This window comes from Spermophilus citellus (assembly GCF_964194105.1).
Source record: "Spermophilus citellus genome assembly, chromosome: 11".
In the NCBI taxonomy this organism is placed as follows: domain Eukaryota; kingdom Metazoa; phylum Chordata; class Mammalia; order Rodentia; family Sciuridae; genus Spermophilus; species Spermophilus citellus.
The window spans coordinates 114,537,469-114,551,008 of record NC_138192.1 but is presented as its reverse complement, the minus strand read 5'-3'; the positions used below and the strand labels follow the sequence as shown (position 1 = coordinate 114,551,008).

General features: G+C 36.1%; 1 long non-coding RNA gene across 2 annotated transcripts in view; it reads left to right on the top strand.

Moving 5' to 3' along the window:
* Positions 1-702: 702 nt before the first annotated feature.
* The window catches only part of LOC308630869, a 113,797-nt gene continuing 100,959 nt past the window's right edge, over positions 703-13,540 (top strand). For both annotated transcript variants that reach the window (XR_014018058.1, XR_014018059.1), the window contains exons 1-2: positions 703-836; positions 1,306-1,442. This is a non-coding gene — a long non-coding RNA (uncharacterized lncRNA). The remainder of the gene's footprint in view (positions 837-1,305; positions 1,443-13,540) is intronic.

Here is a 13,540-nt window from a genome sequence, read left to right as displayed (position 1 = left end):
TCAAGATAATTTCCAGAAGAATAAGTCTTTTATTGAAATTCTTACTGCTTATCAAAAAGTCTTCATTCTCTATACATTCACTTACTTTTGACATTATAAATGTATATCTCTTGAAAAGCATCATTTCCTCAATAAATATTTACATAATGACTAGGTCCACTGATAGTCAAGGCAGTATGAATTTGAAGATGAGATGGGATAGTCTTGATTCAGGAGGAGAAATTGGCATTTCCTTATGAATTGACAAGTTTAAAAATTATTATTTTGAAAAGACAACAAATACTTTAGTTAAAGTCAGAAAAAAACAAATTATATTTTATCACTGATTTAATGTGGTGGTGGTGTGAGTATCAGTTATATATTATTGTATAATGAAGTAATGTCTTAAAAATATATTGTATTTCACGAATCTGGCTTGACAGGCTCAGCTGGAGGGTTTCGCTCCATATGGTGTCACTGGGGTGGTTGACATTTGTAGATCTGACTGTGCAAGTTCATCCCATGTAGCTCACACGTGTGACCAACAGTTGTATTGGCTGCATGAGCCCCTGGTACATTGATTCTTCACCACATGGTCTCTCAACTTGGCTTAGACTTGTAAGATATGGCAGCTGGCTTCCAAAAGGAGGCATTTTGAGCAGTGAAGGAAGAAAATGTTTTTTTCTTTAGGACTCAGCAGCTACACAGCATGGCTTATGCTGCCTTCTGTTGATTGAAGCATGTCACAGGGTCAGACAAGTTCCTGAGAGAGGAAACAGAGTCAAGATCAATGGAAAGAGGGGCCAAAGAATTGACAACAGTGTCAACCTGCTACAGGATAAAAGCTTTTATGTTTGGTGAGAAGTTGTCATGACCTCCTATAAATTGATTCACACCCTATCATTTAGATATTTGAACTAACTATCATACCTCAGAGCATAAAGATTCAAATCAGAGTTCCTTATATACATAGAACATTATGATTTTTTGATCTTTCACATGGCTTTGGAATAATGTGTTTACACACACACACACACACACACACACACACATTTACATATGTATGTAAAAACGCTGCAGAATAATTAACATAAGTTCATAAAAATAGAAGAAAAACTTCAAACTTTTACTTTTAACTCATGAGAGCTCATAACAAATTTCTAAGTGCAGTTTATAAATACAAATTGTTTGTGCTCACCATGTAGTTAGACTTGGTGGACTGACTTCCAAGTGTCCGTGGAGTTAGTTATGTGACAGAGTGACAATGCTCAGTCATAGGAAGTGTTGATAAGCCCCTTTTGTCTTCTCTCATGTCACTGTTTAAAGGGGAGGGGACTGCCAGACAAGGATCCTGTCCAGATGTCACCCAGTGGGAAGATGAAAAGAATCTTGTTACCTGATGCCATAGTGGTGCATCTGTGCCAGGCCAAAACTGCCAACACAGGTTCTTTTATGTGAGAGAGGTAAGCTTCTGTTTTGCATAAACTACTTTAACTTTGGACATTTTTGTTATAAGGAACCAAGCCTAATCCAAATTGATCCACCTGATAAGCAAGTCCTCCATCCTGGACTTAACTAAATAAAATCCAGTCAGTGTTGATGACTATCTTCTCTATAAGTGATATGTTAAACATGGTTCTCAGGTTTTGTTCTTGTTGTTTGACACACACACACACACACACACACACATACACACACTTTTTTTTTTTTTGGTCTTTTTGGCCTGGCACTAAGTGATTTAGTGCCCTTAAGGGAACAAACAAACAAACTAAAAAAACCATAACACCACTATCATGTGCATATGTACTCATTTACATGGAAGGAAAATGAAGGAATCTTTTTTTCCAAACTGATATCAGATTAGTTTTTGGTTCTTGCTTGCCAAGTCATAATTGGCTAAACACTACACCAAAGAAAGCTGATTCTTGTGTTTGTTGCCTTGATGATCACAGCACTACTAAGGGTCCGAAGCAGGAAACGACTTAAGTCTAATTCAAATCAAGTAGAATGTGTGTGTGTATGCGTGCACCTCCATGTGTGTATGTGTACGCCTCCATATGTGTATGTGTTGTTGGCGATGAACCCTGGATAGTGTACATGGTAGGCAAGCTCTGTACTCCTGGGCTACATCTCCAGAAAGTATTTTTATTGTCATATCAGTATGATGAGTAATAACATCCATTATTTGTACAAGAAAATTATGCAACATTTTTTATATATAGTAATATTTTTAATACTGCTCTGAACTTAGAATTGTGATTTACACTCATAGTACTCATTCTTTTTAAATAGAAGACTTACTAAGATATAATGCGTGTAACCATAAAATTCATTCTTTTAAAGTATACAAATCACTGAGCTTTAGTATATCCACAGAACTATGCATCCATCACCGTCATTTAATTTCAAAACATTTTCATCTCTCTAGAGCAAATATTCTTACCCATTAGCAATCATTCCCCATTTAGACCTACTCCATCCTTTGCCAAACACCTGTCTCTATAGATTTGCCTGTTCTGGTTATTTCATATCACATATATCATATAATGTGATCTTTCTGACTAGCATAATGCTTTCAAGTTTTATCTATATTGTAGTATTTATCAGCACTTTGCTCCTTTTTATGTTTGAGTAGTTCCACTGTATGGATATAGGATATTTTCCAATTCATTAGAAGATAAATATTTGATTTGGCTGTGTCCCTGAAGTATGATGTTTTTAAGTCCTTTGGGTATAGACTGAGGAGTGGAATAGCTGGGTCAAATGGTGGTTCCATTCCCAATTTTCCAAGGAATCTCCATACTGCTTTCCATATTGGCTGCTCCAATTTGCAGTCCCACCAGCAATATATAAGTGTGCCTTTTTCCCCACATCCTCACCAACACTTATTGTTGTATTCTTAATAGCTGCCATTCTGACTGGAGTGAGATGAAATCTTAGAGTAGTTTTGATTTGCATTTCCCTAATTGCTGGAGATGTTGAACATTTTTTCATATATTTGTTGATTGATTGATTTTCTTCTGAGAAGTGTCTGTTCAATTCCTTGGCCCATTTATTGATTGGGTTATTTGTTTTTGTTTTTGGTGTTTAGACCTTTTTGAGTTCTTTATATATCCTAGAGATTAGTGCTCTATCTAATGTAGGAGTGGTAAAATATTTGCTCCCAAGATGTAGGCTCTCTCTTCACCTCACTGGTTGTTTCTTTTGCTGCAAAGAAGCTTTTTAGTTGAATCCATCCCATTTATTGATTCTTCATTTTAATTCTTGCTCTATAGGAGTTTTATTAAGGAAGTTGGGGCCTAATTCAACATGATGGAGATTTAGGCTACTTTTTCTTCCATTAGTCAGTGTCTCTGGTTTAATACCTAGGTCCTTGATCCACTTTGAGTTGAGTTTTATGCATGGTGAGAGATAGGGGCTTAAGTTCATTTTGTTGCATATGGATTTCAAGTTTTTCCCAGCACCATTTGTTGAAGAGGCTATTTTTTCTCCAATGTATGTTCTTGGTGCCATTGTCTAATATAAGATAACTGTAGTTATATGGATTTGTTTCTGTGTCCTCTATTCTGTACCATTGGTCTACCAGTCTATTTTGGTGCCAAAAACATGCTGTTTTTGTTACTATTGCTCTGTAGTATAGTTTGAGGTCAGGTATACTGATGCCACCTGTTTCGCTCTTCTAGCAGCACAATTCACAATTGCTAAACCATGTAACCAACCTAGACACCCTTCAGTAGATGAATGGATAACAATAATATGGTATACATACACAATGGAATAGTGTTCAGCATTAAAAGATAATAAAATCATGGCATTTACAGATAGATGGATGGAGTTGGAGAATATAATGCTAAGTGATGTTAACCAATCCCAAAAAACCAAATGCCGAATGTTTTCTCTGATATAAGGATGCTGATTCATAATGGGGTCGGGGGGAGCATAAGAGGATTAGATGAACTCTAGATAGAGAAAAGTGGAGGGAGGGAAAAGGGGGGACATGGGAGTAGGAAAGACAGTGGAATGAGATGGACATAATTACTCCAAGTACAGGTATGAAGACACTAATGGTGTTACTCTACTTTGTGTATAATCAGAGACATGAAAAATTGTGCTCTATATGTGTAATATGAATTGTAATGCATCCTGCTGTCATACATAACAAATTAGAATAAAAAATGTTAAAAAGAAGAAGATAAATATTTGAGTTGTTTCCACTCTTTGGCTCTTATAAATCATATTGCCACAAACATTTATGTGATGTTTTTGTGTAGATATAGGTTTTCATTTCTCTTGGGTATACAACTAGGAGTAGAATTGCTGGGCCATATGTTAATGCTATGAGCTGATAATTTTAGGAATGGTCAGACTGTTTCCCAAAGTGGTTACACCATTTTACACTGCCAACAGCAAAGCATGAAGGTTCTGATTTCTCTATATACTTCATAATACTTGTTGTCAGGCCTTTAGACATTCTAGTAGATATGAAGTGGTATTTCATTGATTGTATTTGTGTTTCCCTGATGATTAATAATATCTAACATCTTTTCATGTGCTTATTGGTCATCTATTTACCTTTATTACAGAAATGTCTATCCTTTGCCTGCCCCATTTTCGATTGGGTTATTTATCTTTTTAGGTCTGTGATTCATTTTGAGTTGATTTTTGCATATGGTTTGAGGTATGGATCCTGCTTCCTTCTTTTGCTTGTAGTTATCTAGTTGCCTCAGAACTCTTTGTTGAAAACATATTCTTTCCCCAGTGACTGGTCTTGATATCTCTTGTCAAAATAAATTGACCAAAAAAGTAAAAGTAAAGATTTATCCATGGACTTTCAATTTTATTTCTTAATATATATGACTAGTTTTTCCTTTATTTTGGCCAGCACCACACTGTATCAATTACTATAGGTTTATAGTAAGATTTGAAATTGTAAGTTGTGAATATTCCAGTTTTGTTCTCCCTTTTCAATATTGTTTCAGCTATTCTACATCTCACATTTCTATATGAATTTGCTCATTTCTGCAAAAAGAAAAACAAAATAAAGGAAGGAGGGAATAAAAAAGAAAAAAAATGAAAAACTATATGAAAACTAGCACTTTGGTAGTGACTGCTATGAATCTGTGGATTAATTTGGTGGGTATTGTCATCTTAACAATATTAGATCTTTCAATTCATGAACTACAAATGTCACAATTTTGTCTCATTTGTTAATTCTATTTCATGTGCTTTTTTCTTTTCTACAAATATATTGAAAGGGCTCATGGGCTGAAGCCTTCAATTAGTGTCATAGCCCTTCAATCATTTACTGTCATTTGAAAAGGGGACAATAAAAAGGGGAGACAAGCAAATGCATAACTGAATTCCATCTTGGACAGCTGACCTATGACTGTTTTGCAATGACAAAATTATTCCAGTGTGAATGTACAAGAATGCAACTACAAATTCCACTGCTATGTATAATCATAAGGCACAATTTTTTTTAAGTTTATCCCAAGTGGATCTCTCCCAAGTCTTCCATCTCTCCCAAGAATCAGCTGTGAATTCTGCTCTGATTCCTTTAAATTAGCTTGATAATGAGATTTTCCAAGATGGTTTCTATTTGCTAAAATGCTTGCTAACTGGTAAGAAGCAGATTCTTACCAAGAAGCATCTGGAATCTTCTTTCACTGTATTTGCCAAAGGTTTTCTAATTTCTGACAGTTACATTTTTCCTTCTTTTTAAACAATTTGTTCCATGACAATAGAATGCACTTTGACACATCATACATAAATGGAGAATAACTTCTCATTCTTCTGGTTATACATGATGTAGAATCACACCAGTCATGTAGTCATATATGCACATAGGATAATAATGTCCCATTCATTCTACTATCCTTCCTACTCCCATATCCCTTTCTTTCTTTAGATCTCTTGAGTATAGATCTGTATGAAGTGGAATTAAATGTCCATCTCTGTTGCCATTTAACCTGGAAATCCTTTCTAAGTTGTTATGCACTGAATTGTGTTTCCCCCACCAACAATTCACATATAGAAATCCCAACCCTTAGTACTTCAGAATGTGACTCTTTGGAGAAAGCAGCTTTAAAGAGGTAATAACGTTAAAATGAGGTCATTAGGGTGGGTCCGAATTCAATATGACTGACATCCTTATAAGAAAAGAATAGGACATAGGCACAGAGAGGGAAGACCATGTGAAGTCACAGAAGGTGACCTTCTGCAAGTTGGGGAGAAAAACCTCAGAAGAAACCAACTTTATCAGCACCTTGATCTCAGAGGTCCAGCCTCCAGATGTGATAAGTGATAAAGACTTACACTAGTAAGTGACCAAAATAGACTGAAGACTGTTGTAGTGTGAACTGATCGATATAATCAATAAGTCATAGACATAGGTTATAGATTATTAGAATAAGTTAAGATAACATAGATAAGCAACAGTAAGACATAAGTTCATAGATAGGCTTATTCCTGATGAACTTAAGTAATAGTAATAAGATCATGTAACTGTAAGACACAGGATTTAAGCCACCGGAAAAAGATATGGAGCAGTGAAAGGCATTAAGTCATATACCAGTATAGTTATAGATGAATGTAGGCTGATAGGTTAATATAGAAAAGGTTAAATCAATATAGTTGTGAACAATTGGATTAGCTTGATCATGTAGACATAGGGCTTATAGGTATCAGTAGTAAAATGATGAGTAAATGAGATAACTGCAAGCATCAAATAGTTTACTAGCACCGGGATAGTGGGAATGAAGTCACTGTGGCTATATGAACAAAAAGCGTGGCCGTAGGGACTCTGTCTTAGCTGTTCTAGACTCCATCTTAGTTTTTCTGTTTCTGCTCCTGTGAAGAGGGAACTGCATGACCCATTTCTGAGAAACAGAAACGAAAGCTGTCTTCTTTTAAAAAACTGTTTTTCTGTACTTTGTACCTCACAGAATGTACCCAATTCAGTATACAGTGGTGGTCGTGGTGAGCTCCATCCTGGGTTTGAGTACATTTATGGATCTACATGACTTTAAAATAGATTATCACCCCCCATTCAGCTGAAACTCAAGCTTCTGTACCTTGCTTGCTTGCATGATGCTGAGAAAAGCCCTTGAGTTGTGGTTTTTTTGTCCTTAAATTCCCAAGACACAGGCCAGGAAATTGGTGTTCTCCCACAAAGCATCAGTGTCTACCGGTGGGAGACAGTCCCTGGCCAGTTAAATAAAGATCTCTTTTGTTTGAATTTGAACTTATAGTGTTTTCTGAGGTGGCTCCCTATAAGGAAGATTTCTGATTTAAGTAGCTCTTTCTTACTACATGACACCTGTCTTGCTACTAATTGGTGCCTGGAATAAAGCATTATTTGGGGGCTACTAATAACCACAATCCATTGTTTATTCTACATATCTTCTATTCTTATATTCTATCAAATTGTTCTTATGTTGAGCTGAAATTGTAGCCTAGCCGCTAACATAGGTTACTGCCAGCTTTTCCTTAAATCACAAAATAAAGATATTTATTTTCTATTTAATGACTCTTCATTAACTGATCTATCCCCTTTCTTCTATTTTCTTTCCCTGATTAAATACTCTTGGTTCCTTCAGCAGTTTCTTTCTTTTTTTTGGGGGGGGGGGGACAGATCTGATTATTTATTTATTTATTTATTTTTATTTATATTTTTTAATTGGTTGTTCAAAACGTTACAAAGCTCATGACATATCATCTTTCATACATTTGATTCAAGTGGGTTATGAACTCCCATTTTTACCCCAAATGCAAATTGCAGTTTCTTAAAAAAAAAAATTAAAATCTTCGCAAAATATACATAACATAAAATTTACCATCTTCACCTTTTTTAAGTACATAGTTCAATGGTGTTAGAATATTTTCACATTGTTGTTCAGCCAATCTTCATTGCTCTTTCATCCTACAAAATTGCAACCCTTTAACCCCTTAAGCAAGTCCCCATCCTCCCACGCTAGCCCCTGGCAACAACTATTCTGCTTGCTGTCTGTGATTCAGCCTCTCTAAGTACCTCATAGAAGTTGGATCAGGCAGAATTTGTCTTCTTGTGACTGGCTTGGCATAATGTTCTCAAGTGGTTTCTTTGGTGACAGGATTTTCGGCTTTTTCCCCAATCCCAGGTGATTTTTTCTGAATCTTGTTTGCTCATACCCGACTCAAGAAGGCGAGGCCCAGGACAGCACATATTAATCCAAAGAGTTGTCTAAGAGGCAGAGAAAAGAATTCATTCTGGATATAACATTTCTAATAAAGGTCGTGAGATTGTCTGGATCACTCCCTGCCACTGTTGACTCATACTGAGCTTCACTGTAAGGTCAAATGCCCCAGTCCTTGAAGGCAGTTCTTCCCCACTATCCCTGCTTCCCTCCTCCCACCTCTTGCCTTATCTATCACCTAGCACAAGGAACACCAGAAATTACATACGAAGGTCATAATAAGGTTGGAAAAATATGTATGGGACCTGCATGAAGAGTGAATTTTCTTATGCAGTTTCTTCTGTAATAACATTTCATATTTTCATTAAACTCTGATCCACAGAGAGAATCAACGCAGTGACTTTGGGAGATTCAAAACCATAAAAATTATTAATATGCACTGACCCTACTATCCAAATTGGTATTCTATAATGACTCAGAATTAATATATTGAGCAAATTTTTTTCATAGTAAGGAACAAACATATAAAATTGCACATTTTTCCCCTTGCAAACACATACTACTTTTTATTTAATAGGCTAGCCATTCTCAAAAATTATGTCAAGCCATGTTTGTGTATGTATGATAAAATAGTTTGTAAACCAAGAACAGCTCAGTTGTTACTAATGAGAATACTTAATTTTTGTTAAAAATTAAGGTGGACTCAGGGGTATCTTTCTCATTTATTTTATGGTATGGACAATAAAGTTTGAATTGCAATTATTAGTTACCTAGGTGGAAATTGTACACAATTCAAAATTTTCTCCTTGGAATGTAACTGTTATTAATATATAGGTACTATTTCAGGGACTATGAATCATTTAAATTCATGTAACTTGAAATTCAAATTAATTTGATTTTTTTCTTTTTAATTTTGCCAAATGGGTAAATTTATAATAAGAAAGAAATTAAATATAAAAAAATAAATATACACATTCCATCCATGGGACTATTTTTAAATATGCTTTGGGTCTCAGCTATTTCTTTGTTTAAACAAAATTTATGTAATCATGGGAATGTGAACATTATCCATCCCATATGTTTAAACAAACTATACATATCTACATATGTGTGTGTATACGTATGTATATTAGAAGAGAGCGAGAGAATGAGAGAAAGAACCCCACTAGCATAACCATTTAGGATAATACCTATCTGGTAATACAAATATAATATTTCTATGTCATGAAAACTTCTTAAGTATTTAAATTATATTTTTGAGACACCTAAAGCAAGTGACCATTTCATGTTAGTCAAATTCCCTAATTCACTGATCCCTGCTAGGGAAGCATTTTGGCAAAGTAGTCATTAAAATAGATTGCATTTTCCCTTGCGAAATGGACAGACCATAGAGTATTAAGTTTCTGTTTGAAGTTGAAAACGGTTTAGCAGTGTCATAGTTTGCTAATAGTTCCCTCTCTAAGTACATAAAACTTCTTAAAATTGTATTGCACTTTCAGGCTGTCAGCACCTTCAGAAAGTACATATTAGGAAAAATGCATAAAAGCACAATTTATAATTCTATTTATCAATAAGCAGGGTCAAATAGTATTACTCTATATTGAGAATCATGTATAAAAAATGTGGCAAAGGTGCTCAAATTCTCTAATAGACCATTTCTTGTTACCTTCACTTGGCCATAATTCTCACGGATTGACTAGCTGTTTTTCTTCTATCTATGGATCATTTCAAAGAGGTCATATTTTACTGATAAATCATTTTATCCTATTTAAATAGCATAACTATCTCAAGTTTCTATTTTAGATGAGTATAGCTTCTATGGCTTTTTGTCTTTGCTTTGTTACTTTGAACATACACTTGTATACCCCATTATTTTATCACTCTGCATTATCATTTAACATATCACCTCCGGTGACCTCTTTAACCACCATAATCTTAGCTCTTTTGGAGTTTGAGTTCATAGACTTTAACTTGCTACTAAATGACCAGAATTTAACTTGCCCATTCACTATACATTTCTAGGTTTTGCTAACAGGTAGCAAAGTTTCAGTGTGACACTCATTTCAGGTTCTCTGGGCAGTTAATGGACTTTTCTTTAAAAACAAACGAACAAAAACAAACTTTTCCTTTCAATAACCACTCCCCCAGATTGCCAGGCTGGCTGGACTGGCTGCTCTTGGAGATGCTCCCATGGTCTGACACAGGCATGCCTACCCCTTTTCTGTGTTATGGTTGGCACCCTCCTGCCAGTGCTGGACCTGCTGCCATTATTGATGCTTCAAAACTCTGCAGTCCGTTCTCTTCAATACCTCCTTCACACCTCCCCTCTACTTTTCTGTCCTTTCTCAATTTTCTTGCTGGTCCTCCATTAATCTGGTTTGAGAAAAAGTCAGTGTATTTCCTTCCTTTCTGTTGAGTCGAACAAGCACCTGTCATCATTTGTAGTGTTCTCATGTCTAATTTTGAGCATCACCGAGGATGTTGGGTCAAGCCATCTTTTGGGCATCCACTTTTCCACATGTTGGTTCTTATACTTGCTCTGGTATGCACAAAAACTGGCTTCTAGAACTCAAGAATTTGCAAGGCAAGTTCCAGTGTTCAATCCCTTTACAAAAGCCTAGAAAACTCACCTATATAAATTAACCCAGCAGATTTCCCTTCACATTTCTTCTTTTATTTTAAATTTATTTTTATTCTGATTTGTTATATATAACAGCAGGATGCATTACCATTCATATTACACATACAGAGCACAACTTTTCATTATCTCTGGTTGTATACAAAGTATATTCACACCATCCATACCTTCATACATGTATTTAGGGTAATGATATCCATCTCATTCCACCATCTTTTTTACCCCCAAACCCCTTCCCTTCGCCTCCCACTCCTTTGTCCTATCTAGAGTTCCTCTAATCCTCTCCAACCCCACTATGAATCAGCCTCCTTATAACAGAGAAGACATTCAGATTACTCAGCATTGCTGAGTAATATTCCATTGTGTATTAATATTGTCAAAATGACCATACTACCAAAAGCACTATACAGATCTAATGCAATTACAATCAAAATCCCAATGACATTCCTCATGGGAAATAGAAAAAGCAGTCATGAAATTTATCTGGAAAAATAATGAGAGACCCAGAATAGCTAAAGCAATACTTACCAAGAAGAGTGAAGCAGGTAGCATCAGTATACCAGACTCTAAACTGTACTACAGATCAATAGTAACAAAAACAGCATGGTATTGGCACCAAAATAGACTGGTAGATCAATGGTACAGAATAGAGGATACAGAGACAAAACCACATAATTATAGTTATCTTATTTATCTGTATTCATTGGAGAAAAGATAACCTCTTCAAGAAATGGTGCTGAGAAACTTGGAAATCCATATGCAACAAAATGAAATTAAACCCCAATCTCTCACCATGCACAAAACTCAAAGTGGATCAAGGGCCTAGGAATTAAACTAGAGACACTGTGCCTATTAGAAGAAAAAGTAGACCCAAATCTTTATCAACTTATATTAGGTCCTGACTTCCTTAATAAGACTCCTATAGAGCAAGAATTAAAATCAAGAATCAATAAATGGGATGGATTTAAACTAAAAAGCTTCTCAGCAAGAGAAACAATTAGTGAGGTGAATAGAGAGTCTACATCCTGGGAGCAAATTTTTACCATTCCCACGTCAGATAGAGCACTAATCTCTAGGATATATAAAGAACTCAAAAAGCTAAACACCAAAAAATCAAATAGCCCAATCAATAAATGGGCCAAGGAACTGAACAGACACCTCTCAGAAGATAATATACGATCAATTAACAAATATATGAAAAAATGTTCAACATCTCTAGCAATTAGAGAAATGCAAATCAAAACTACTATAAGATTTTATCTCACTCAGAATGGCATGTATCAAAACACAAAAAACAGCGAATGTTGGTGAGGATGGGGGAGGAAAGGCACACTCATACATTGCTGGTGGGACTGCCAATTAATATAGCCAATATGGAAAGCAGTATGGAGATTCCTTGGAACACTGGGAATGGAACCACCATTTGACCCAGCTATCCCACTCCTCGTTCTCTACCCAAAGGACTTAAAAACAGCATACTTCAGGGACACAGCCACATCAATGTTTATAGCAGCACAATTCACAATAGCTAAACTGTGGAACCAACCTTGATGCCCTTCAGTAGATGAATGGATAAAGAAAATGTGGTATATATACACAATGGAATATTACTCCCTTCACATGTCTATGGTTAGAACTGCATTGTTGGGTCAATTCTGCAATTGTTTTCAGGGGAAGGGAATGGAGTTGCCACAACTGGCATATACTACACAAGTCTCAATCCCAAGAGTTGGGGAAAGCCTGAGCTTGCTCTGAAACACATAGACACAGACTCCTGTGCAGAATCAAGGTCCTGTTAACAAGAAAAATCCAGGGATGGGTTTGGCTATAGGGTAGGCCACAGTCACATCTGCTACAGAATTGAAGGGCTTTGATTGTCCATGTGTGAACTGGGCCCCAGTCACTGAGATCTATCCAAATGGCCTTTGGTTGAGCCAAAACTGTCATAGTGTCCTTTTGATTTTTGTAGCACTTGTTGATGTAATGCTCACTGACACTTAGCACATCTGACCTTTTAGAGTCAATTGTCCTCTCATGTCTATGCTCTGCTTCCCAACATGGATGCCAGATGGATATTTTGGAGGGTGGAAATAAAAGAAAAGGGCTATTTGTGGACTAAGTGTATATCCATGCGTCCAATCTCAGTTGCACTTCTGCATACAGAGCAGAGATGGGTCCTGAGCACTGGAAAAAGTTGTTGGTTAGTCTTGCCTTCTCTTAAGCCAGAGTCTGCAGAGTACCAAATGTGGCTATGCGGGGCCCACAGACATGCTACTTCAATATTAGAACATTTTTTTATGTTGAATAATTATTAATATTAAGAAATACAAAAAAATTCTGATTTCCCATTTCTTCTGAAAAGTCTGTTGCTATGATACCAACTGTATCCACATTTTTCAAGGCAGTGATTGGCTTGTGCTGCCCAGTACTGTCCTTTTTAGAATGGAGTCTGTGTTCTTCTGTTCTCCCACGTGCTGCTAAGCCTGAGTTCTTACACTAAAAGCATTTCACTCACTTAAGGTATCCATTGTGCCTCTGTAATATTTACATATGAGACCATTCTGTATACTGCTATCATGTTAACTCTTAAAAAGAATCTCCCACTCACACTTTGGGTTGCTTCCAGTGTCTCTCATAATATTTCCTGCCTCCTTAGCAGAATTCTGCTTAATTACATACATGGAAATTCCATATGTCTACTATTATACCCTTTATCTTGCCATTCTTCAGGTGATGGCGTCACCACTTG